This window comes from Bison bison, unplaced genomic scaffold (assembly GCF_000754665.1).
Source record: "Bison bison bison isolate TAMUID 2011002044 unplaced genomic scaffold, Bison_UMD1.0 scf7180017864318, whole genome shotgun sequence".
NCBI classification, from domain to species: Eukaryota; Metazoa; Chordata; class Mammalia; order Artiodactyla; family Bovidae; genus Bison; species Bison bison.
In genome coordinates this window covers 2,795,850-2,822,498 of record NW_011494890.1, presented here as the reverse complement: position 1 = coordinate 2,822,498, position 26,649 = coordinate 2,795,850, and positions in this window count along the sequence as shown.

Genomic DNA, 26,649 nt, shown 5'->3' with positions numbered 1-26,649 from the left:
GCTTTGTTTGTAGTGATGCTTTCTAAGGCCCACTTGACTTCACATTCCAGGATGTCTGGCTCTAGGTCAGTGATCACACCATCATGATTATCTGGGACGTGAAGATCTTTTGTTTTACAGTTAAGCACCCACAAATGAAGAGGAGAAGGATTCAAAGCGGAGAAATAAATGTAGATCTAATCAGACTGTGAACAGTGCAGCCACTGAAATACATACTATTGTCAAGGTAGAGTGTGCAGAGTAGAAAGAAAAGAGGGTGAGACAGAGCCTTGAGAATTCCACTCTTAAGGGTGTGTAAGATAAGTCTGAAGTGAGGAAGAGAAAGCCAAACCATCCAGAAGGTAATTTAAAAAATATCCATGTTAGAATATGTCAAAGGATAGGAAAGTTTCAAATGTTTCCATCAATTAAGTGTGGTTCTGATAGTTTCATGAATTTTCCAACAAAAAAAAAACAGAATCCCAGTGGAATGATAGATTGTGAGTGGTTGAAATGAGCAAAAAATAAGTGTAGGATAAGCAAAAGGTGGCAGGGAATAGAGAATGTTCGTTCAAAATACTTATCTTCAAAAGAAAAGGGAATTTAGTTCTTCCAGTATGTAATTGAAGTTATTGGACTCTGATTCAGAGGCCAGAATTCAAGGAACAATATTTTTCCAGAACTTCTTGTGAAAATTTGAGTTAAATAAAGAAGACAATTTGTAATGAATATAAAGTGAGCTTCAACATTTTTATACCACTCTTTTTTTTTTTGGTATTTCACTTCAGCCCAAATGACTGGTTTGAAAGAAACAAATACATTTGAAATAGTTGTAGTCATTACCATATTAAAGCATATGAAAGTATTCAAATGCAAGTACATATAATAGTTACTGAAAATACTTGTGCACATGACTAGTGTATTTGTTGAGAATTTTGCATTTAATAACTTTACACAGTAGCAATTTTAGTAGTATTTAAAGCTTTATGTATGCCTTGTTTTTGCCTTAATAATTCATTTTTGGTAGTACATTTTTAAATGCATTTATTTCACAAAGGCTTTTTGGATGGATTTTTATGTTCTTGCTTTGCCATGTAGTCATTCATCTCAGTAAAAATGACTTCACTTAAAACTGTATAGTATTTAATAGATTTAGAATGTGCTGCATTAGACATGCTATGTAAATTTCAAAAAATATACATAGGGAAATATTTGAGTCATGATGATGAATTTCAGGCTATTTCTTCACATTTCATGCCCTGAGTACTTGTTTGCACAGTGGGAATTTCTCTGTTTGTAAAGATTAATTTCTGAGCACAGAGGGTTTAAGGCAGTATTTTCTTGGACAAATCTACTCCTTTTTAAAAGTGAGAGATTCATCCCCAGGTATACTTTAGTTCAGCAAGCGTGCATATGCCAATGAATGGCTGAAATCATCAATAACTGCAGAGCAAAACCCTGGAGAAAATGTTAAACATTCACTTGAAGCTATAAAAAACAATAGCAGACAAGGTACAATTGACCAAATTCTTCACTCAAGAAATGGCTTATTTGTAGCTTATTAGGAAGCAAATTATTGAATTCTATGCTATTTCATCATTCAGTTGGCTGCACATTTTACCTTTTCTAAGTATATACAGCTCAGTAGAGAATGTATTTACTTGGGACAAAAGCAAATTATGATTTACCAGATTTTTTTTTAAGATTTTTAAAAATATAACTATGTAAAATATATTTTTTCCTTATTTGGGAGAATAGCATTGAAACACATATAATATCATGTATGAAACGAGTCGCCAGTCCAGGTTCGATGCACGGTACTGGATGCTTGGGGCTGGTGCACTGGGACGACCCAGAGGGAGGGGAGGGGAGGGAGAAGGGAGGAGGGCTCAGGATGGGGAACGCGGGTATACCTGTGGCGGATTCATTTCGATATTTGGCAAAACTAATACAATATTGTAAAGTTTAAAAATAAAAGAAAATTTTAAAAAAATAAAATAAAATAATTAAATATATTTTTTCCTTATGAAAATATTTTCACTAGGAATATTTAGAAAATATTGCCCAGTAAGGAAGAAAATCAAGTTATTTGTCTCTCACGCTCCTAACTAGAGGTAACCACCAAAACAACTGACTATATTTTATTGATTATGTGTTCAATTGTTTCAAATTTTTATTTCAACATTTTCCTATATTTGCCTATGTGTAATAGAGATATGTGTAAAACATCAGTATGACTTTCAAGTATATCATAAAGAATGCAAAATTTTATAATTTGATGTTATTTCTAATGTTTTAAAAAATATCTGTTATAGCAAATAAGCTGAAACTAATACAATTGATCTTTGGACAATGAAGTTAGCAGTGCTGACACTCCATTCAGTCAAAACTCTAAGTATAGTTTATGAGCAGTCCTTCATTTCCACAATTCTGAATCCTTGAATTCAACCAACCCTATTACTGTAGTATTTACTACTGAAAATATCCATGTGTAAGTAGGCCTGTGTGTTTCAAGCCCATGTTGTTCACGGGCCAACTGTATTGCATTTTATTTCATCTGGGCTTAATAATATCTGTAGGGAATTAGGTACTATCACATTAGAGGAAAGCGAACCACCAGAGTTGCATTAAAAAAAAAAAAAAAGTGTTTTTATCTCCTGTGATTTTCAGGTACACATGTCAGTTTGAGTGAAATAACATTTTCCCTCATATAATGTGAACACTTATCAACCTCTGGGTGAATATCACTTTACTTATTGGTTAAATGATCCTGTACTGTTCTCTGTACATAGCAGGAGTGAAATTTCACTCTAGCTGTTTAGTAGTAATGGAATCAAAATATTCCATTCTTCAATTACCAGTCAACCTGTACGAATCTAGTTCTTTGCAACTGAATAGAGTATAACTTCTCCAGATCATTCACAAATATAATTAAAAACAGATTTCATGGAAGGGAGAAGAATGCATGTTTTTTTTTTTTTTTCTCAAAATGGAAGCATCTAATCTTTCAAGGTTAAGGAAAACAAAGCCAGTTTGTAGAACAAAGTTTTAGTAGGAGTTGCCATTGTGTTGTAATTAAGAACTGTTGTTGTTATTTAGTCAGTAAGTCACGTCTGACTTCACATTAAATCTATTCAACAATCCTGCTTAGCCTTATCACACTCACAAGTTCACCTTCATTGCAAGGCTCTTTGTCCCTCCAGGGTCTCTCTTCCTCAATGTTTATACACAAAGAACATATCCATGCAATATTCTGTATATTTATACTAAACAGTTGTTCATTATTTGAAATTTAAATTTAATTTTGCATCTTCTATTTTATCTGGAAATCCTACTGAAACAGGAATCTGAGTTCTTTGACCACAGAGCTGAAGAATGGATTCCATGAACATGCAAACAAACAGGGTAGCTAGAGAATAAGACTTATTAGAGAGGGTGAAAGTACAAAGATCTCAGCACATACACTGAGGTGAAGTAATGTGAAGTCACTCAGTCGTGTCCGACTCTTTGAGACCCTAGGGACTGTAGTCCACCAGGCTCCTCCTCCATCCATGGAATTTTTCAGGCAAGAATACTGGAGTAGGTTGCCATTTGCTTTTCCAGGGGATTTTCCCTACCCAGGGATCAAACTCAGGTCTCCTGCATTTCAGGCAAGCTTTTTACCCACTGAGCCATCAGGAAAGCCCCTGGTGAGACAAGGTAAGATGTGAGAGAATCCTCAAAAAGGCATGGATTACAGCAGTTTTATATCTTTATCGGAATTACTCTGTACATTTTTTTATTGGCTCCTATTCTTAAACCACATATATCTAAACAATCAGTTTAAAGGTCAAGATGCTTAACTTAACATCTTTATGACTACTCTTGATTTTTGGATTAAGTCACCACCCTTTTTCACTTGCCCTGACCATTTTAAAATAGATCAGTTGTATGGGCTTTAGCAAATTTGGAAAACTCAGCAGCGGCCACAGGACTGGAAAAGGTCAGTTTTCACTCCAATCCCAAAGAAAGGCAATGCCAAAGAATGCTCAAACTACTGCACAATTGCACTCATCTCACATGCTAGTAAAGTCATGCTCAAAATTCTCCAAGCCAGGCTTCAACAGAACATGAACGGTGAACTTCCAGATGTTCAAGCTGGTTTCAGACAAGAAGAGGAAGCAGAGATCAAATTGCCAACATCCGCTGGATCATTGAAAACGCAAGAGAGTTCCAGAAAAACATATATTTCTGCTTTATTGATTATACCAAAGCCTTTGACTGCATGGATCACAATAAACTGTGGAAAATTCTGAAAGAGATGATAATACCAGACCACCTGACCTGCCTCCTGAGAAACCTGTATGCAGGTCAGGAAGCAACAGTTATAACTGGACATGGAACAACAGTGGTTCTAAACAGGAAAAGGAGTACATCAAGGCTGAATATTGTCACCCTGCTTATTCAGCTTATATGCAGAGTACAAAATAAGGAATGCTGGACTAGATGAAGCACAAGCTGGAATCCAGATTGCCAGGAGATATATCAATAACCTCAGATATGCAGATGGCTCCACCCTTATGGCAGAAAGTGAAGAAGAATTAAAGAGCCTCTTAATAAAAGTGAAGGAGGAGAGTGAAAAAGTTGGCTTAAAGTTCAACATTCACACAACTAAGATCATGGCATCTGGTCCCATCACTTCATGGCAAATAGATGGGGAAACAATGAAACAGTGCAGACTATTTTTCTGGGCCCCAAAATCACTGCAGATGATGATTGTAGCCATGAAATTAAAAGACATTTGTTACTTGTAAAAAAGTTATGACTAACTTAGGCAGCTTATTAAAAATAAGAGACATTACTTTTCCAACAAAGATCTGTCTAGCCAAAGTTATAGATTTTCCAGTAGTCTTGTATGGATGTGAGAGTTGGACTATCAAGACATCTGAGTGCTGAAGAATTGACTCTTTTGAACTGTGGTGTTGGAGAAGACTATCAGAGTCCCTTGGATTGCAAAGAGATCCAACCAGTCAATCCTGAAGGAAATCAGTCCTGAATGGTCATTGGAAGGACTGATGTTGAAGCTGAATCTCCAATACTTTGGCCACCTGATGCGAAGAACTGACTCATTGGAAAAGACCCTGATGCTGAGAAAGATTGAAGGCAGGAGGAGAAGGGAATGACAGAGGATAAGATGGTAGGATGGGTCACTGACTTGATGGACATGAGTTTGAGCAAGCTCTGGGAGTTGGTGATGGACAGGGAAGCCTGGTGTGCAGCAATCCATGGTGTCGTAAAGAATCGGACATGACTGAGCTACTGAACTGAACCAATACACTTTTAGGCTAATAGAGCTACGTGTTTACTGAAAACAAGACCTATGTTTCAGAGTTCTACACTGACTGCCTAGAAATTTCTACCTCACTACCACTACCTCAGAATAATGTAGCACAAGAGATGGCTTCTCAAAGGCATTTCCATTTAAAATGAAGTCTGAAATATAAATCAGGAATTAAGAAAGAGTAGCTAGAAAAGCAAAATATCTAGACAAGTGGTCTTTAGTTGGAGAAAGTGCACATTTCTGTGACTGAAATGTGCTTTTTGTTGCTATAATATGGATTGTGAGGCAAGAGTGAAATTGGAAAATGGGAAGCAATGACTTGAAATTCACAATATGAAAAGATGTCTTAAAGAAGAAAGAGTGGAAGGATAGGCCAGCTTAGGAAGAGAGGAGAGAGAGATACGGAAATAGGGACCTAGAGGTAAAGAATATATTTCTCAATGTTCATTCGAAAACCATACTTTACAATCATGTATAAGCCTCTCTGTCTGTATTAGTTCTCCTAAAAATTTTAGAAGCAAGATTTTATCTCCTGAGGGAATAAGCAAAGGAAGAATATTCTCTGTTACCAAATGATTTGTGTGTGTGTGTGTATATATATATATATATATATAGATATATATATATAGAGAGAGAGAGAGAGAGAGAGAGACTTTGCACAGGGACCATATTAAAGCAAATTTATTCATAGATTTTAAATGTGAACCAATACAGGTATTGTGTGTGTTTAGAGAAATGAGATAAATGTGTACATGTGTGTTTTAGATAAATCAATTACTATTGTTTTTCACTGGAATGATTTTGACAAGCAGGCTCTTTATGCCATCTACATTGAATAGAAAATATTTTTCAAAGAGGCTTTCAACTTAAAAAGAAGGGCATTATAAGATTTTCTCTTGTAAATATTGATACATTTTTCTTTTCCTAATGTAAGAATAGCAGTTCCTATGTGAGTCAGATTTTTATTTACATAGAAAAGCAGAAGTAAAAATAACAATAGGGCATATGCTTACTCAGTTTGTACATTTGTTTATATTACATTTTTGGTCATATATACATTTTGATAAGGGAAAGACAAAATCATTTTATATTCTAGTATTGTTTGCACTTTGAATTGTCTTAAGCATATTAACATTGGAAGTGCTTAGATCATAAATGTTGACTTCCTCCTTGTGTCAATATTTTATCTAATAAAATAGCTTTTCCTGGCAAAGGAAAGAATCCTGCACTTGTTAAAACAAATCAGCAGTACTTTTTGAGCTTCTTTTTGTGGCAGAACATTCTACATGGTGAAAAAATGTGATTCAACATGAAAAAAACTATACATTATTAACGACAAACTCCATTAAACATTTCAATTCTTAGCAGTAGAATTTTATGAAATTGGCACTTCATAAAATGAATCTTTTTAGATATGATAAGAAAAAGCATGATAAATTAGGTGGAAAGTGTGAATTTTAAGAGTGAAAATTATTGATTCAGTTTTACATATGTATATATATATGTATGTATTCTTTAATATTCTTTTCCATTATATTTTATCATAAGATATTTAATATAGTTATCTGTTATGCAGTAGGATCTTGTTGTTTATCTGTTCTATATATAAGAGCTTACATTGGCCAACCCCAACCTCCCAGCTTTATTATTTAGTGAAATAATACAGAACGTGACATAAATGGGTTACAAAATGACCTTCTTTGTGCCCTCCCTGAATATTTCTCATCTTGATTTACAGGGGAATCTGGACTCCTCCACATTGTACAGTAAAGAAAGTTCATGCTTGAGCTCTGAACACAGCTCCTTTCAGGTCTTCAATGGCCTGTGCAATGCATGCTCAGTTCCCTCTCATAAAGAAAAGAAAAAGCTCTGTAGGAAAAGTGTGTGGTGAGTGAGTGCTGTATGAACAAAGGATGGAAATAGTTTCCCCATATCTTCCCCTCTTGAAGAGTAGAAAACAATGGCAATGGCAACTCTCTCAAGAAAAAAGAAAAAGAAGTTTGCTGTACACAGCTGTAACTTCAGAGGCCCTAGAAGGTTCTGATCCCCTAAAACACTGGGCAGGTTATACCAGGAGTTTTGTCATTATCCCATTCTACGTTTATCCTTTGTGTATATACTGCTTTCTTCTTTCAAGAATGTGGAAGAATTAAGTCAGTGGCCACTAACAATATTTGTTAATCAAGGGATAAAACTTTCATTTTGGCACATTGAAAATGTATGTTTCAAGCTATTTGATTAATCTGAAGAATAATTTTATTTAAAAAAAAATACCCAGTACTTGCATGGAGTTTTGGGTGGCAGACATTGTTCTCTCTTCATTCATTGAGCATGTACTCATTCAAACCCAGGAGACAGTGATTCAGGTGGTGGTGGTGGTTTAGTCACTAAGCCATGTCCGACTCTTGCGACCCCATGGACTCTAGCCTGCCAGGCTCCTCTGTCCATGGAATTCTCCAGGAAAGGATACTGGAGTGGGTTGCCATTTCCTTCTCCAGGGGATCTTCCCAACCCAGGGATGGAATCTGGGTCTCCTGCTTTGCAAGCAGATTCTTTACTATCTGAACTATGAGGGGAGTGTTTTAGAGGTCTATTCAAAGGCACATTGAGTGTTTTGGGGAAATGGCACAATGTCTATTGATAGTCCTTGATTCTAGTCATTTTCTGAGTAGGATAGCCTCTGCACACCTGATATTCCTGAATTTGAATGTGTCCAGTTATGGGAGCTTGAATGGACATACAGATTTTTAAGTTTTGGGGGGTTACAAAATCCCAGGTGGAATGGCCTATGAAATATGAACCAGAATAGTGAGCAATGATGGAGATGTTACTGAGAAATGTTGGTTCTTTTCTAAAGATGGTTCCTATTTTCCTAAGTACAGCTTAGAGTCTCTCTCCCTTATAGGCATATAAAATTGTTCATAGATTTAAAGAAAAATACAACTAAGATTTCTATTCACTTTTATACTAAACAAACTGCATTCCTCTAAGCAGTTTTCAGTCAAAAAGCATGCATTCCATTCTGTAGTACTACATTTCTACTCTTCTGCCTGCAGCTAACATTAGCGATGCTCTTTCTAAACTGGATGCAGAGCTCAGTTATCAGAATCCCCAGATGTACCAAGCCGATGAAAAATGATGAGAATGTGGGAGAATGTGGCAAGTGCTGGCTCCTTCTCTGGCTGGCTAGTTATTCTGGCTTTTAAATTCCTGAGAATGCCAAACTTATTCCACCCTATTCATCTAACTTTTCTCTACAATCTTCATCCATAAGAATGTCCATAGTTTAGGTATTTGTTCATATCTTTGCTTTCTAAGATTCGTTTTGTTTTTAATAATCATAAAACAGTCCATCCTTGGCTTATAAGAGCCAATGAGTACATCAAGGGCAGGATTTAAAAATAGCTAAACAATGTATTACCTCCCATGTAAGTATGTTGATGCTAAGGTATTTATATAGCACTGATGAAAGTGAAGTCTTCACAATCTGGACTGAAATATGTGTGTTCAGAATAATGCATCAGTAAAAATTATCTGTCTGTTGCTTCTATTTTGCCAAACATAATTAAGTACATATGGAACCAAACACAAGTAAGGTACAGTACTCATGTATGATGACTTCCCTTTCTGTAATTTCTTCCCACAAATGTACTTTGGGTGATGTCCCCTTCTAAAATCAAAATAAGAGTTTATTAATGGTTATTTAACTACACTGAACAGAAAAATGGATACAATTTTTTTTCTGTCTAATATATATTTATTTTGGTTCCTAGCTACTACAAAATTTCATAGCTTGCACCCTTCTCATGATTTTTGCAACCATTTCCTAATCTTGTTGGATCACTGTGTGGCAATCCCTCTAATACCAGCCCCCTACACTCCTGATACATCACACAAGCCTTCTTATAAGTCTTCTCTTGCCTTGAAACAAGAAATATATTTAATTGTTTCTTATTAAACAGAGTCATATTCTTATTAAACCCTCTTATTCAATAGAGTCATAATTTATTTCAGAAAAAAATAGTTTATATAATTGAAAATTAAGCATAAGTAAAAATGTTTAAAACATTGATATTTCATTAACACAAATAATTATTGGTGGGGTATTACATATAATTTTATTTTTAATGATTTTTCTTTTTAAGTTGAGAAAAGTTTAAAAGGAAAAAAACTGCTGCTATGGAAAACGAACCATGGTCGAAATGATGTTATCAATGAGAAAATTGTTTTACCATCAACTAATGAAAATAGTTGACCAAGGAGATCAAACCAGTCAATCTTAAAGGAGATCAACCCTGAATATTCACTGGAAGGACAGACAATGAAGCTGAAGCTCCAATATTTTGGTCATTTGATGCAAACAGATGGCTCATTGGAATAGTCCCGGATGCTGGGAAGGAACAAAGGTAGAAGGAGATGAGGATGTCAGAGGATGAGATGGCTGGATGGCATCACCGATCCAATGTACATGAACTTGGGCAAACTCTGGGAGATGTTGAGGGACAGGGAGGCCCGGCATGCTACAGTCCATGGTTTCGCAAAGAGTCAGACATGACTGGGTGATTTAACAACAACAAATGAAAGTAACTACAGATAAACTTGGGAAAATATTTTCCATTTTAAAAGAGTCCCAGGAATTTCCAAACTCAATGAAAACATCCTAAGGACAAAGTTGTCATAAATGAGTACTCAGTTCAGTTCAGTTCAGTCGCTCAGTCGTGTCCGACTCTTTGGGACCACATGAATCGCAGCACGCCAGGCCTCCCTGTCCAACACCATCTCCAGGAGTTCACTCAAACTCACGTCGATCGAGAGTCAGTGATGCCATCCATCCATATCATCCTCTGTCATCCCCTTCTCCTCCTGCTCCCAATCACTCCCAGCATCAGAGTCTTTTCCAATGAGTCAACTCTTCGCATGAGGTGGCAGAGTACTGGAGTTTCAGCTTTAGTATCATTCCTTCCAAAGAAATCCCAGGGCTGATCTCCTTCAGAATGGACTGGTTGGATCTCCTTGCAGTCCAAGGGACTCTCAAGAGTCTTCTCCAACACCACAGTTCAAAAGCATCAATTCTTTGGTGCTCAGCCTTCTTCACAGTCCAACTCTCACATCCATACATGACTACTGGAAAAACCATAGCCTTGACTAGACTAATGTTGGTTTATTTTTATTCATCCTTCTATTTGAAAGCTTACTTTATAGATTATTTTCTCTGAATATTTACTTGATAGAATGTAAAATATCAATGGTGTATAATGGACACACTCATGAAAAACACTACATTTGAACACCTATGAAATTTCAAAAGAAAAACATCCCGTGGATAGTAGAGCCTGACAGGCTACTGGGACACAATAATTATAGTGATAATTTTTATAAATATTATATAAGACCAAATTTTTACTGTCATGATTCACTGATCAGATCAGATCAGATCAGTCGGTCAGTCGTGTCCGACTCTTTGCAACCCCATGAATCGCAGCATGCCAGGCCTCCCTGTCCATCACCAACTCCCGGAGTTCACTCAGACTCACGTCCATCAAGTCAGTGATGCCATCCAGCCATCTCATCCTCTGTTGTCCCCTTCTCCTCTTGCCCCCAATCCTTCCCAGCATCAGAGTCTTTTCCAATGAGTCAACTCTTCACATGAGGTGGCCAAAGTACTGGAGTTTCAGCTTTAGCATCATTCCTTCCAAAGAAACCCAGGGCTGATCTCATTCAGAATGGACTGGTTGGATCTCCTTGCAGTCCAAGGGACTCTCAAGAGTCTTCTCCAACACCACAGTTCAAAAGCATCAGTTCTTCGGCGCTCAGCCTTCTTCACAGTCCAACTCTCACATCCATACATGACCACAGGAAAAACCATAGCCTTGACTAGATGAACCTTTGTTGGCAAAGTAATGTCTCTGCTTTTGAATATGCTATCTAGGTTGGTCATAACTTTCCTTCCAAGCAGTAAGTGTCTTTTAATTCCATGGCTGCAATCACCACCTGTAGTGATTTTGGAGCCCAGAAAAATAAAGTCTGACACTGTTTCCACTGTTTCCCCATCTATTTGCCATGAAGTGATGGGACCAGATGCCACGATCTTCATTTTCTGAATGTTGAGCTTTAAGCCCACTCTTTCACTCTCCACTTTCACTTTCATCAAGAGGCTTTTGAGTTCCTCTTCACTTTCTGCCATAAGGGTGGTGTCATCTGCATATCTGAGATGATTGATATTTCTCCCGGCAATCTTGATTCCAGCTTGTGTTTCTTCCAGTCCAGCATTTCTCATGATGTCCTCTACATATAAGTTAAATAAACAGGGTGACAATATACAGCCTTGACGAACTCCTTTTCCTATTTGGAACCAGTCTGTTGTTTCATGTCCAGTTCTAACTGTTGCTTCCTGACCTGCATACAAATTCCTCAAGAGACAGATCAGGTGGTCTGGTATTCCCATCTCTTTCAGAATTTTCCACAGATTAACTCATATTCATCTCTATATTCCATAGTTTTTGCTCCAATGTATTAATATATGTTAAAATGTCAATTAACTAATAACTAGATCAGTGTTTTTAATATCCTTCTTTGAATTTTTTGTTCTTGTAATGATACCAATATAGTCAAAACAGTTCAATTAATTAGCATTTAATCACCAGTTATTTAATTCACTTGTAATGCTTTCAAAAACAAACAAAAAAATCACTAAAAAAGAGCATGACAAACTATTACAAATATATAGGTTTAAATTAGGCTTCCCTGGTGGCTTACTATTTCTTATCATTACAAAGAACAAAATTTGAATATTGCAAAACACGTGAACAAACAAATTGGGTGAAAGAAAAACAAAGCCTCTAATAGAGCGGAAAGAGAAAAGAAAAAAACAAATACATAAATTCAGAGTAATCAATTCCAGTAAATTCAAAGTAATTGCTTGTAAAGCTTTGCTTCACTGGCTAATGTTGTTGTTCATTGACTACTGTTGCTAAGTTGTGCTGGATTCTTTACAACCCTGTGGATTGCAGCTCTCCAGGCTTCCCTGTCTGTCACTAACTCCAGTTGTTTGCTCCAATTCCTGTTCACTAAGTTGGTGATGCTATCTAGCCATCTCATCCTCTGCCTCCTCCTTCTCCTTTTGTCTTTAATTTTTCCAAGCACCTGGGTCTTTTCCAGTGAGTCAGCTCTTCACATCAAGTGGCCAAAGTATTGGAGCTTCAGCCTCAGCATCAGTCCTTCCAGTGAATATTCTGGGTTGATTTCCTTTAGGATTGACTGGTTTCACTGGCTATAATCTCTGCATATGCTTTCATCTGATTTTAAAAAAAAAAGTTGAAAGTGAAACTAGCCAATGATGAAGTAGGATTTAAAAAGAAAAAAAAAAACAAAACTGTAAATTCCTGTGGTAGTAATACAAACCTTGATAAGTCAAGAAACATTCATCTAGAACAGAGCTCCTCCACTTTAGTACTACTGACAATTTTGGTCAATGATCTGTTATGGAGGCTGCCCTGTGAATATCAGAATGAACGTATGGTGATATACTTGACATCTACCTTCTAGATGTCAGTATATAGAAGAAATTGCCTTATTCACCAATTCCTATGAGAGCCCAAACTGTTTCCAGATATTGCCAAATGTCCTCTAGGGGAAAATCTTACCCTTTGAGAATCACTAAGGTAGACAATTCTATAGTCAAAGCTATGTTTTTTTCCAGTAGTCTTGTATGAATGTGAGAGTGGTACCATAAAGAAGACTGATCATTTAAGAATGATGCTTTTGAACTGTGATATTGAAGGAGACTCTTCAGAGTTCCTTGGACTGCAAGGAGATCAAACCAGTCAATCCTAAAGCAAATCAATCCTGAATATTCATTAAAAGGACTGATGCTAAGATTGAAGCTCCACTACTTTGGCCACCTGATGCAAAGAGTTGACTCATTGGAAAAGACCCTGATGCTGGGAAAGATTGAAGGCAGGAGGAAAAGGGGACAACAGAGGATGAGATGGTTGGATAGCATCACTGACTCGATGGACATGAGTTGAGCAAGCTCTGGGAGATAGTGAAGGACAGGGAAGGCTGATGTGCTGCAGTCCATGGGGTTGCAAAGAGTTGGACACTAGTGATTGACTGAACAACAAGGAAGGCAATAGAGCTCTGCCATGCTACACAAGGACCTTAGAATGAAAAGTAAAAGAAAATGAACATGTTAGTCACTCAGTCATGTTCAACTCTTTGTTACCCCATAGACTGTAGCTTCTGTCCATGGAATTCTCCAGACAAGAATACTAGAGTGGATGGCCATTCCCTTTTCCAGGGGATCTTCCTGACCCTGGGACCGAACATGAATATTCTGCATTGCGGGCAGATTCATTACTGTCTGAGCCACTAGGGAAGCTCTTAGTATGAAATGCATGACATAATTCTGTTAAGTCAGAGATTACTTACATATTTATGCAATTATTTGCAGTTTACTGAAAGTGAAAGCAAGAATGTCTTATTTCCTGGCACTGTGTTAAAAAAGCTTGTAAAGTTTTAAAGGAATTATTGATTTTTAAATCTTGCTTTCCTGAGTTTACATATTTGAGAGCTATGGCAAGTAACAGAGTGATACACTTAGTAAAAACTAATGTGTTGGAAATTTGAGGCAAGATTGTGTTTCATTCAGGGTGAGAGTTAGTGATTATCATTGTCAATTATTCTAACATAACTTGAAATACCTCTGTAAGGAAATAATAAATTATTTACTACTTCTCAAAAAATAAATTAAGAATCAAAGAAAAGCGGTATCTATTTCAATAAAACTCTTTGACTGTATTTACTGAATTTATTTTCTATCGTAATATGTAATTTTCCTCAGCTTCATATTGTATGCCCAGAACTCTCCAAGGAGCTATATTCCTTCTCTTTTTCTGTTTCATGTCATTCTTCCCTAGCGGATAAGGTATGACTTTCTTGATGGGTGGGCAGAAAGTGAGCCTGGGGAGATAGATCTGCTCTTTCTCTCTACAAATGCCTACCAACAAGCATGGACTTTGTTCCTAACAACATAAAACCTACAAGAGTTGTGGGATAGGCCTGTGATTATCCAGCTGTTTAAATGACTGACTGGATGTGTACCTAGTTCAGAGATAACATTTTGGAAGCAGAAATACCTATCTAGGAAAAAAAATGCCAAGTTTTAGCTGGCCTCCATGTCTATCGATTGGTTTTGAACGGAAAACAGAGTGTTCTGTATTGAATTTTAAATGATCATGATAAAATCTCTGGTGGAGACCTGGAGTTGCTTCATAACATCTTCTAGCTGTGGAGTGCTGCATAATTAGGCATGAGGCATGGTTCAGTCAGGTAATGGAAGATAGAAAACTAATGTGCCTTATATGTAAAAAATAAAGTTAAAAATGTTCCTTCAGTCTCTTAGAATGTAAACCATGCATTGACCAAGACCATGGTGTTTGAGAAAACTACAGGGAAAATTCAGAATATTGATGTGTGTTGGCTGCTTTTGGCTACTGTGAGAAAAACCCTACAAGAGAGATAATTTTGATGTAGAGACAGATTGGAACACAAGAGCTTTGATAAGTAAAACGTTCTAAACTGCCTGAGCACCGCATTTCTGGAGACTACATAGTAAGGCCAAAGAAGTTATGGACCTCAAAACTGTGGTCTTAGCAGGATATGAGACTCAAGCTTTATAAAACTCTGGAACCTGGAGAAAGGGATTGGATTAAGGTGCTGTCCTTTAACCAAAGTCCATGGCTTTAGGTAGCTTCAGCAGCAATAGGGACATGGGAGGCAAGGTGACCAATGATTCCATCTTGCCCAGGACAGAAGGAGCCCTGAGATGCAATTTTTCCATTTAAAAATCAAGTCAGCTTTGGCCAATGAGAGGGAACTAAAAATCCTTGGATAGATCTCAAACAACCATAATTATATATTAGTCTTCAAGCTTAAAAAGTAAGTCTAAACTAGATGATTTATAGTGACCTGATGTGGCAAAAGTAAACATGCTCTTGGCAAGCCAGTTCTGAGTTGCTTTCCTGGGAGTTGTCCTTGGAGAATAAACTCCCCCAGATTCTACTGTTGCAGGGAGGAAGCCAACTCTGACTCCACGTTGAAACTGTTTTCTTTGACTTGCTTTTCATTTCTTTTGTTATTATAATCATACGGAATGGTTTGCCTCAGAGAATACTGCCCCTTGCTTGCCTGGCTGTCAAACTAGAGTGCCTTTGTTCGGACCCGTGTCCACCTGTGGATGGCAGGAAGGAAGAAATTAACACATCCCCTTCCTGAGGCTTGCCATTCTAGGAGATGTTTGCAAAATTAATGGCCTTTTTACTTTGCTTCCTCACCTCCCTTCATCTCTGATCTATAAAAGAACCTGGTATCCAGACACCGATTAGATGGTTATTTTGGGGCGCTAGCCTGCCATCTTCATGGTCTGCTGCCTCTCCAATTAAAGTCTCTTCCTTCCCTCAACACCTCATCTCTCAGATTCATTGACCTGCTGTGTGGTGAGCAGAGCAAGCGTGGACTTGGCAACACTATGTCTAGTTTAATGTCAGGAGCCACATGTGATTGCTGAGCACTTGAAACGGTAAAATGTGGGGATTACAAATTGAGACATATTTTAAATGTAAAAGATACAATATCTCAACTACAGTATTAAAAAATAATGTAAAATACCTCATTCATATATTTATATTGATTACTTGCTAAAATATTAGGTTAAATAAATTATAAGAAATTAATGTTACCTGATTCTTTTTATGCTTTAATGTGGTTACTATGCTATGCTAAGTCACTTCAATCGTATCCGACTCTGTGCGACCCCATAGACGGCAGCCCACCAGGCTCCCCCGTCCCTGGGATTCTCCAGGCAAGAACACTGGAGTGGGTTGCCATTTCCTTCTCCAGTGCATGAAAGTGAAAAGTGAAAGTGAAGTCGCTCAGTCATGTCCGACTCTTAGCGACCCCATGGATTGCAGCCTACCAGGCTCCTCCGTCCATGGGATTTTCCAAGCAAGAGTACTGGAGTGGGGTGCCATTGCCTTCTCCGAATGTGGTTACTAGGCAACTTAAAATTCTAGATGTGGCATAAATTATATTTCTATTGGATAACATTGTGCTAGACCTTCTAATGATTTTTTTTAGGTCATAATCTCCTGTTAAATTCTAAAATTTCTTTGCTAGTAATTGATAGCCTTACACACACTATCTTAGAAAGGAGTAATACTCTTCTCATTTCAAATCTGAAAACTATTTTTTAAGCTTCTTCAAAAAATATCACTTGAAAAGAAACTCATTTCCAATTAAAAAAAAAATCACCCAAGATATTATGACAGTCATATCTCATTGCCTAAGACAGAAATACAATGCATACATAGATGTAGTTAAACCACACAGATGTTCAATACATATGTGAGTTTTGAAGCCTCCTGATGGGCTAAATAAATTACATAAATTAGTACTGTTAATTACTCTCCAAAGGGCAATGTCAAAATGATAGATGGATAGTTCTGATTATTGAATGTTCTCTGTCAAGCATAGAAGAATGAATTTGATCAATATAACCAGAGTGATTTTTTTGAGGTACACAGTGCTTTGATCAATATTTTCCTCTGGGCTTTTGCTTTTTTCTTAGTTTCCATCTTATGATAATCATTAAAATAAAAGCTCACCATAATCTACTAATTGTTAAGCTATATTTTGGAATAATCTTCATAAAAAAAGAAATGAAATGATAATATCACTAATTAGCATCATACTTATTCTATTATCATTATCCATAGCCTTTTGCTTTTATCCATTCAATTCTTCTTTGTCTTTTAAGCATAGGAAATCACAAACATTAGAACATAATAAACATGCCTTAACTCTTGCTTGTCATATATTTTTCAGGGAAGCTTTTCAATCACTTTTTCCTGAATACAATGCTTATCATTTTATAGACAACAATTCATGATCTGTTGACAATTTATGAACCTTTGGAAAAAATATGATACTAATGGGTTAATGTATAACAAATGAGAAAAGGAGTTATCAGCTGGCTGGAAAAGGATGAGTGTCCTAAGTGATAGCAGAGGAAGAAAGAATTGACATCTTTTCCATATGACCGTTGTGTAAACCCAGTTCTCCTAGGCTAAGAAAGTATAGCCCACAAGTTAAAACCAACATGCAATATACTGAAGAGGTAGCAATTCAGTCCAGAAGCTAGAATGGCAAGTATGAGTGATCTTGCTAGATGAAAAATCGGTTCCAAAGAAATTTACCCATTATAGGAACAGAAAGAGAGATGCAACATTTCATGAGATCTTCTTGACTGGTAAGTAGGTTACAGAATTTTCTTTGCATCAAATCCCTGAAGTTTTATTTGGGTGAATAAGGGATGGTGTGTATATTGTACTAGATGGTGGAACAAACGAGTAAAATAGACAGCCATTTACTAAGACGTGGGGCTTTCCTGGTGGCTAAAGTGGTCAAGAAATATCCCTGTACTGCAGGAGATCCGGGTTTGATCCTGGCTTGGGAAGATACCCTGGAGAAGGACATGGCCACCCATTCTAGTATCCTTGCCTGGAGAATCCCCATGGACAGAGGAGCCTGGTGGACTGAGGACCATGAAGTCACAAAGAGTCAGACACAATTGAGTGACTAAGTGCAGTTTACTAAGACATACAAAAGGAAAAAGTCCCTCTTGTTTTTCTTATTTACCATCCACATTAACCACTGCCAAGTCTCTTCAGTCGTGTCCGACTCTGTGTGACCCCATAGACGGCAACCCACCATGCTCCCCCATCCCTGGGATTCTCCAGGCCAGAACAATGGAGTGGGTTGCCATTTCTTTCTCCAGTGCATGAAAGAGAAAAGTGAAAGTGAAGTCGCTCAGTTGTGCCCAACTCTTAGCGACCCCATAGACTGCAGCCCACCAGGCTCCTCTGTCCATGGGATTTTCCAGGCAAGAGTACTGGAGTGGGGTGCCATTGCCTGCTCCAACATTACCCACAGAATACTTTATTTCTACTTCTGTTGAGTTTATTTTTTCCCTCATACTATTTGACTATAGCTGGGTTCCTACAATTGGATTTAGTTCTCATCCTATCTATGTGAGGGTGACATCAAATCCCGTGGGTTAAGGGCAAAACAAAACTACCCACCCCACAACACTCATAGGCACATATTTCAGATGCCAATCTTGTGACTGCAATTGCCCATGTGCTTCTGACTACCAATATAAGTTAAGTGTTCCCAAGACCTCCACAGTTCAGTTCAGTCACTCAGTCACATCCGACTCTTCGAAAACCCATGGACTGTAGCATGCCAGGATTCCCTGTCCATCACCAACTCACGGAGCTTGCTCAAACTCATGTCCATTGAGCCAGTGATGCCATCCAATCATCTCATCCTCTCTTGTCCCCTTCTTCTCCTACCTTCAGTCTTTCCCTTTGGGTTCAATTAATTTGCTAAAGCCTATCACAGAACTCAAGAAGAATTTATGTGCTAGATGACCAGTTATTATAAAAGGATATAACTCAAGGAGAGTTGGATGGAAAAGATGTATAAGGTATGTAGGCAGAGGCTCAGACTCCAGGCACATTGCCTTCACACCTCCAGGAGTTTATTCACCTAGAAACTCTCTGACCCACCCTTTCTTTCAGGAATTTTTATGGAGGCTTTATTATGTAGGTATGTTCAATGAAGTTACTGGCTTTTAGGGATTAAGTCAATCTCCAGCCCCTCTCTCCTCCCTGGAGGTCAGACACTGGGGCCTAGGATGAAAGTCCTAATCACCTTTGTGGTTCCCCTAGCAAAAAATCCCCAACCTTAGAGAATTTCCAAGCCACCTCATTAATATAAACTCAGGTGTGGATGAAAAGAGCTTGCTGTGAATAACAAAAGATACCTTTGTTTCCCTTATCACTTAGGAAATTTCAAAGGTCTTGGGAGCTCTGTGACAAGAACAAGGACCAGGACCAAATATGGTCCCTGGTGATCAGAGGTAAAGAATCTGCCTTCAGTGCAGGAGACATGGCTTCAGTCCCTCGGTTGGGAAGATCCCCTGAGGAAGGAAATGACAATCCATTTGAGTATTCTTGTCTGGAAAATTCCATGGACAGAGGAGCATGGCGGGATACAGTTCATGGGGTTGCAAAGAATCAGATACTACTGAGCAATTAATACTTTCACTTTTAAGATCAAATATACAGTATATATCATTGTCTTTCACAAAGATACAAGGATAAAGAATGCAGGAAAATAAGAGAGGCAGAAAACAGGAGGAGGGCTGGACACAGAGAGAAATTAAGTTGCTTTAATTGTGTCCAACTCTTAGCGACCCTATGGATGGTAGCCCGCCAGGCTTCTCTGTCCATGGGATTCTTCAAACAAGAATAACTGGAATGGGTTGCCATGACCTCCTCCAGGGGATCTTCCCAACCCAGGGATCGAAACTCCATCTGTTATGTGTCCTGATTTTCCTGACCAGGCATCAAATCGAATATAGCTTATTTCTCCGGCACTATCAGGCAAGTTCTTAAACAGCTAGCACCAGCTGGGAAGCCCAAAGTAGAGCTAACAATCTCATTATCTTACATGAGTAAGTGCACAGGAGAAAAAGAATGCACAAGGATACTTTAAAAAGTACAAGAACATTTCCTCTAGTGTTACTGTAGTTTTCACATAATTCTTTTAAAAAATGCATTAATTTATTTACTCAAGTTATACTTATTGACCATCTATCATTGACCCTCTTCTCCCCACCACACATCTGAATGTTCCAGGGAATAAGATAATTCTGAGATCGTTCTTGCCCTTTAGGTACCTATACTTTTATTGGCTTACATTCAAGAAACTAGCATTTATGTTCAGTTGTTAATTACTCATTTTCATTTTCATTTGTTTGGCTTAACATCATGAAGCACTTGCTTGCTTGTGGTCATTTTAAAATACACGGAGTTACACAAACTTGAGCCATGTCTCATGATACTGATGTGACAGTCTGTACACATCTCTGACTTGGTACTTGATGATTCTCATCCAGCCTGCTGGTTCCAAGTTAGCACTAATTCTATTTAGGTTATCTTCCTGGAAATTCTAAAGTTTTGTTTAACTTGACAATGAGCTAAACACACAAAGGCATCATTATTTATTTTTTGAGTTAAATCCTTCCTTCTTTGAAATCTTTTACAGATTATTCCATTTGTGCTCAGTCACTCAGTTGTGTCCGACTCTTTGGGACTCCATGGACTCCACCAGGCTCTTCTGTCCATGGAATTTTTCAGGAAAGAATACTGGAGCAGGTTGCCATTTCCTACTCCAGGGGATCTTCCTTACCCAAGGACTGAACCTGTGTCACTTGCATCTCCTGCACTGGCAAGTGGGTTTTTTTGTTTTTAATAACTGTGCCTCCTGGGAAGCCCCCATATTACACTTGATCTTAACTATAAGCCCTAGAAGGCCAATTTCATTTAGTTAGTTGATAAGATTGATGTAGGTGTTTAATGATAAGAGGAATAGCATAAATGATTTAAGTTAATAAACATGTAATCTATTGATTAACAGTTTATTTAGATGATTACATACACATTTCTAGGCTTCCCTGGTGGCTCAGCAGTAAAGAATTTGTGTGCAGTGCACAAGATGGGGAAGAAACAGTTTCTATCCCTGGATTGGGAAAATCCCTTGGAGAAGGAAATGGCAACCCCCTCCAGTATTCTTGCCTGGGAAATCCTATGGACAGAGGAGCCTAGTGGGCTACAGTCCATAGGGTGGCAAAGACTGAGCATGCAGCACACAAATATGTTTCTAATTTAGAGGAGTTTTTCACAAAAAGTGTTAGATTTAAAGATCAGTATCACTATAAAAATGTTTTGTTTTAATTTCCTCCTAAAATCTTATGACTGTTAATATAATATTATATTGAGCTTTGAATACTGCAGCAGCATTCTGCTTAAACTCACCCTTCTCTCTCTCTCACATATATATACTCTCATACACACACACACACACACCCTCCCTCAGCCTTCACAAAATTCTACTCCATTTCCTGAGTACTGTAAAGCTAAATGATTTCCTGAGTACTGAAAAGCTAAATGATTTATGAATTCACTTTTTGAGAAGCCTATTTTTTCCTTTGGGTACCTACTATGATAGAAAACACTTTTGAGATAATTTTTTGTTGTTGTTTTGGAATTAAAGTTTAAGATTGCTGACATAATATGAGAGATTTTAAAGTAATTTTTAGAAATATTAAGTTCAAACTCTCTGTGTGTGAAATTACACTGTGAATGAATCCGTTTGACTACTTGAAAGAATATTTCCACTAAATATTACATGCTTCTGTAGAGAACTAGAAACATTCTTTTGCCCTATTTGATCCTTGAGAGTATATTCTCTATGGCCCAATTGATTTCTCGGATTCTCTCTTTTTTAGAAGAGTATGTCAGCTCTCAAGTGTCCACTCATTCTTTTTATCTGGTGTGGTCTCTTTAAAACCCGCAAGCATGTTTGGGTTATCAGATCTCCTTTAAAATGCTGCCATTCATCTGTTCAATTTAATGCTTGCTCAGGAGGAGTTGCAGTATTGACTAAAGTCTATGCCACAATGCAGCCTGGAAAATGAGAAAAGAAAGAAAGGCAGGCCCAGGCTAAGTATACCATTAAGTCTGCCTAAGATTCTGACACATCAATAGCACATTAGACCTAATCATGTTTTATACAGTTAGTCAACCACAGAAAAGAATAATCAGAGATATTTATTCAGAGAGAAACACATTCAGTCTTTCAAACACTTGCTATTCTTTACACCCTTGAAAATGATGTGTCCTGATTAGTTTTCATCTGGAAGAGGCATTTTTCTCTCTTAAAAATTAAGACATGCCCTACTTGAAAGAATAGAAATACAAGAAAAAAGATGTCGCTTTTGCCTTGTACAATGCTTAAAAAATTCTTATTACATAGAAATAAATAGACTAAGGACATTCTTGCTGGCAGATAATACTATTGCGATATATATTGATTGAAGAGGAATGAAAATGTGGCCCCTTTTCAACATTCTATGGAACGGACCTACTTCATACTCGTTAATACCTAATTAAGTCTCAAAGCAGTAAAACTTGCTTTTTATTTACAGTAGCTATTATAGATGGAGAAGGCAATGGCACCCCACTCCAGTACTCTTACCTGGAAAATCCCATGGATGGAGGAGCCAGGTAGGCTGCAGTCCATGGGGTCGCTAAGACTCGGGCATGACCAAGCGACTTCACTTTCACTTTTCTCTTTCATGCATTGGAGAAGGAAATGGCAACTCACTCCAGTGTTCTTGCCTGGAGAATCCCAGGGACGGCGGAGCCTGGTGGGCTGCTGTCTATGGGGTCTCACAGAGTCAGACACGACTGAAGCAACATAGCAGCAGCAGCTATTATAAAAGAAATTCGCCAAAATGATACTTATGTTGACAGCCTGTAGTGAAGAACAACAACAAAAAATGTGCATGCTGAGGCACTTCAGTCATGTCCAACTCTGCAACTATATGGACTGTAGTCTGCCAGGTTCCTCTCTTCATGGAATTATCCAGGCAAAAATATCAGAGTGGGTTGTCGTGTCCTCCTCCAGGGGATCTTCCCCACCCAGGGATCAAACCCATGTCTATTACATCTCAGGCATTGGCAAGCAGGTTCTTTACAACTAGCGCCACCTGGGAAGTTATAACACATATGTGTGTGTATACACACACACGTATATACACACATGCATGTATATGACTTCCTGTGCAGCAAGTTTCAACCACTGCTTTAAGAAAATATAGGTATTTCGTGAGCTGTAATGATTTACTACTTCACTAAAATATTTTCCCAATTCTCAGAAATAATCAATACATATGATGCTTTCCATTTTAAGTTTTTCAAGTCATTTTTCCTACACTATTGACAATTGCAACCTCTAACCAAATAAATGACCAAAACCTAATAGAATGTTTAGGAGTGTGCGGCTGCGACTGGCACACTAAGCTCAGTGAAGAGGAGCTACCCCATGTCCATGGTCAGGGGCAGAAGCCAGGAGGACCCCATGCCCGAAGGGCAGTGGCCAAGAAGAGTTATCCCATGTGCGAAGTCACGGGCAGCGGCCGAGAGTGCCAGGCTGCAACGGCACAGGAACAGCCAAGAAGAGCTACCCAAGTCCGAGGTCAAGGGCAGCGGCCGGGAGGAGCTACCCCACATTCGAGGTCGGGGTGGCGGCCGAGAGGAGCAACCCCACGTCCAAGGAGCTGTGGCTGCAGGGATGCAGGAGGGCCTAGAGGAGCTGTCCCACGTTGAAGGTCAGGAAGGGCGATGGTGAGGAGATACCCCTCGTCCAAGGTAAGGAGCAGGCGGCTGCGCTTTGCTGGAGCAGTCGTGAAGAGATACCCCACACCCAAGGTAAGAGAAACCCAAGTAAGACGGTAGGTGTTGCAAGAGGGCATCAGAGGGCAGACACACTGAAACCATACTCAAAGAAAACTAGTCAATCTAATCACACTAGGACCACAGCCTTCTCTAACTCAATGAAACTAAGCCATGCCCGTGGGGCAACCCAAGACGGGCGGGTCGTGGTGGAGAGATCTGACAGAATGTGGTCCCTGGAGAAGGGAATGGCAAACCACTTCAGTATTCTTGCCTTGAGAACCCCATGAACAGTATGAAAAGGCAAAATGATAGGATACTGAAAAAGAACTCCCCAGGTCAGTAGGTGCCCAATATGTTACTGGAGATCAGTGGAGAAATAACTCCAGAAAGAATGAAGGGATGGAGCCAAAGCAAAAACAATACCCAGCTGTGGATGTGACTGGTGATACAAGCAAGGTCCGATGCTGTAAAGAGCAATATTGCATAGGAACCTAGAATGTCAGGTCCATGAATCAAGGCAAATTGGAAGTGGTCAAACAGGAGATGGCAAGAGTGAGTGTTGACATTCTAGAAATCAGCAAACTGAAATGGACTGGAATGGGTGAATTTAACTCAGATGACCATTATATCTACTATTGCGGGCGGGAATCCCTCAGAAGAAATGGAGTAGCCATCATGGTCAACAAAAGAGTCCGAAATGCAGTACTTGGATGCACTCTCAGAAATGACAGAATGATCTGTGTTCGTTTCCAAGGCAAACCATTCAATATCACAGTAATCCAAGTCTATGCCCCAACCAGTAACACTGAAGAAGCTGAAGTTGAACGGTTCTATGAAGACCTACAAGACCTTTTAGAACTAACACCCAAAAAAGACGTCCTTTTCATTATCAGATCAGATCAGATCAGTTCAGTTGCTCAGTCATGTCCTGGAATGCAAAAGTAGAAAGTCAAGAAACAACTGGAGTGACAGGCAAATTTGGCCTTGGAATACGGATGAAGCAGGGCAAAGACTAATAGAGTTTTGCCAAGACGATGCACTGGTCATAGCAAACACCATCTTCCAACAACACAAGAGAAGACTCTACACATGGACATCACCAGATGGTCAACACCGAAATCAGAATGATTATATTCTTTGCAGGCAAAGATGGGGAAGCTCTATACAGTCAGCAAAAACAAGACCTGGAGTTGACTGAGGCTCAGATCATGAACTCCTTATTGCCAAATTCAGACTTAAATTGAAGAAAGTAGGGAAAACCACTAGACCATTCAGGTATGACCTAAATCAAATCCCTTATGATTACACAGTGGAAGTGAGAAATAGATTTAAGGACCTAGATCTGATAGACAGAGTGCTGGATGAGCTATGGATTGAGGTTCGTGACATTGTTCAGGAGACAGGGATCAAGACCATCCCCATGGAAAAGAAATGCAGAAAAGCAAAATGGCTGTCTGGGGAGGCATTACAAATAGCTGTGAAAAGAAGAGAAGTGAAAAGCAAAGGAGAAAAGGAAAAATATAAGCATCTGAATTCAGAGTTCCAAAGAATAGCAAGAAGAGATAAGAAAGCCTTCCTCAGTGATCAATGCAAAGAAATAGAGGAATACAACAGAATGGGAAAGACTAGGGATCTCTTCAAGAAAATTAGAGATACCAAGGAGACATTTCATGCAAAGATGGGCTCAATAAAGGACAGAAATTGTATGGACCTAACCAAAGCAGAAGATATTAAGAAGAGGTGGCAAGAATACACAGAACTGTACAAAAAAAGATCTTCACAACCCAGATAATCACGATGGTGTGATGACTGACCAAGAGCCAGACATCCTGAAATGTGAAGTCAAGTGGGCCTTAGAAAGCATCACTATGAACAAAGCTAGAGGAGGTGATGAAATACCAGTTGAGCTATTTCAAATCCTGAAAGACGATGTTGTGAAAGTGCTACACTCAATATGCCAGCAAATTTGGAAAACTCAGCAGTGGCCACAGGACTGGAAAAGGTCAGTTTTCATTCTGATCCCAAAGAAAGGCAATGCCAAAGAATGCTCAAACTACCGCACAATTGCACTCATCTCACATGCTAGTAAAGTAATGCTCAAAATTTTCCAAGCCAGGCTTCAGCAATACGTGAGCTTCCTGGCTTCATGCTGGTCTTAGAAAAGGCAGAGGAACCAGAGATCAAATTGCCAACATCTGCTGGATCATGGAAAAAGCAAGAGAGTTCCAGAAAAACATGTATTTCTTATTTATTGACTATGCCAAAGCCTTTGACTGTGTGGATCACAATAAACTGTGGAAAATTCTGAAAGAGAGGGGAATACCAGACCACCTGATCTGCCTCTTGAGAAACCTATATGCAAGTCAGGAAGCAACAGTTAGAACTGGACATGCAACAACAGACTGGTTCCAAATAGGAAAAGGAGTACATCAAGGCTGTATATTGTCACCATGCTTGTTTAACTTATATGCAGAGTACATCATGAGAAACGTTGGACTGGAAGAAACACAAGCTGGAATCAAGATTGCCGGGAGAAATATCAATAACCGCAGATATGCAGATGACACCACCCTTATGGCAGAAAGTGAAGAGGAACTCAAAAGCCTTTTGATGAAAGTGAAAGTGGAGAGTGAAAAAGTGGGCTTAAAGCTCAACATTTAGAAAACAAAGATCATGACATCCAGTTCCATCACTTAATGAGAAATAGATGGGGAAACAGTGGAAACAGTGTCAGACTTTATTTTGGGGGGCTCCAAAATCACTGCAGATGGTGACTGCAGCCATGACATTAAAAGATGCTTACTCCTTGGAAGGAAACTTATGACCAACCTAGATAGCATATTCAAAAGCAGACACATTACTTTGCCAACAAAGGTTCATCTAGTTAAGGCTATGGTTTTTCCAGTGGTCATGTATGGATGTGAGAATTGGACTGTGAAGAAGGCTGAGCGCCGAAGAACTGATGCTTTTGAACTGTGGTGTTGG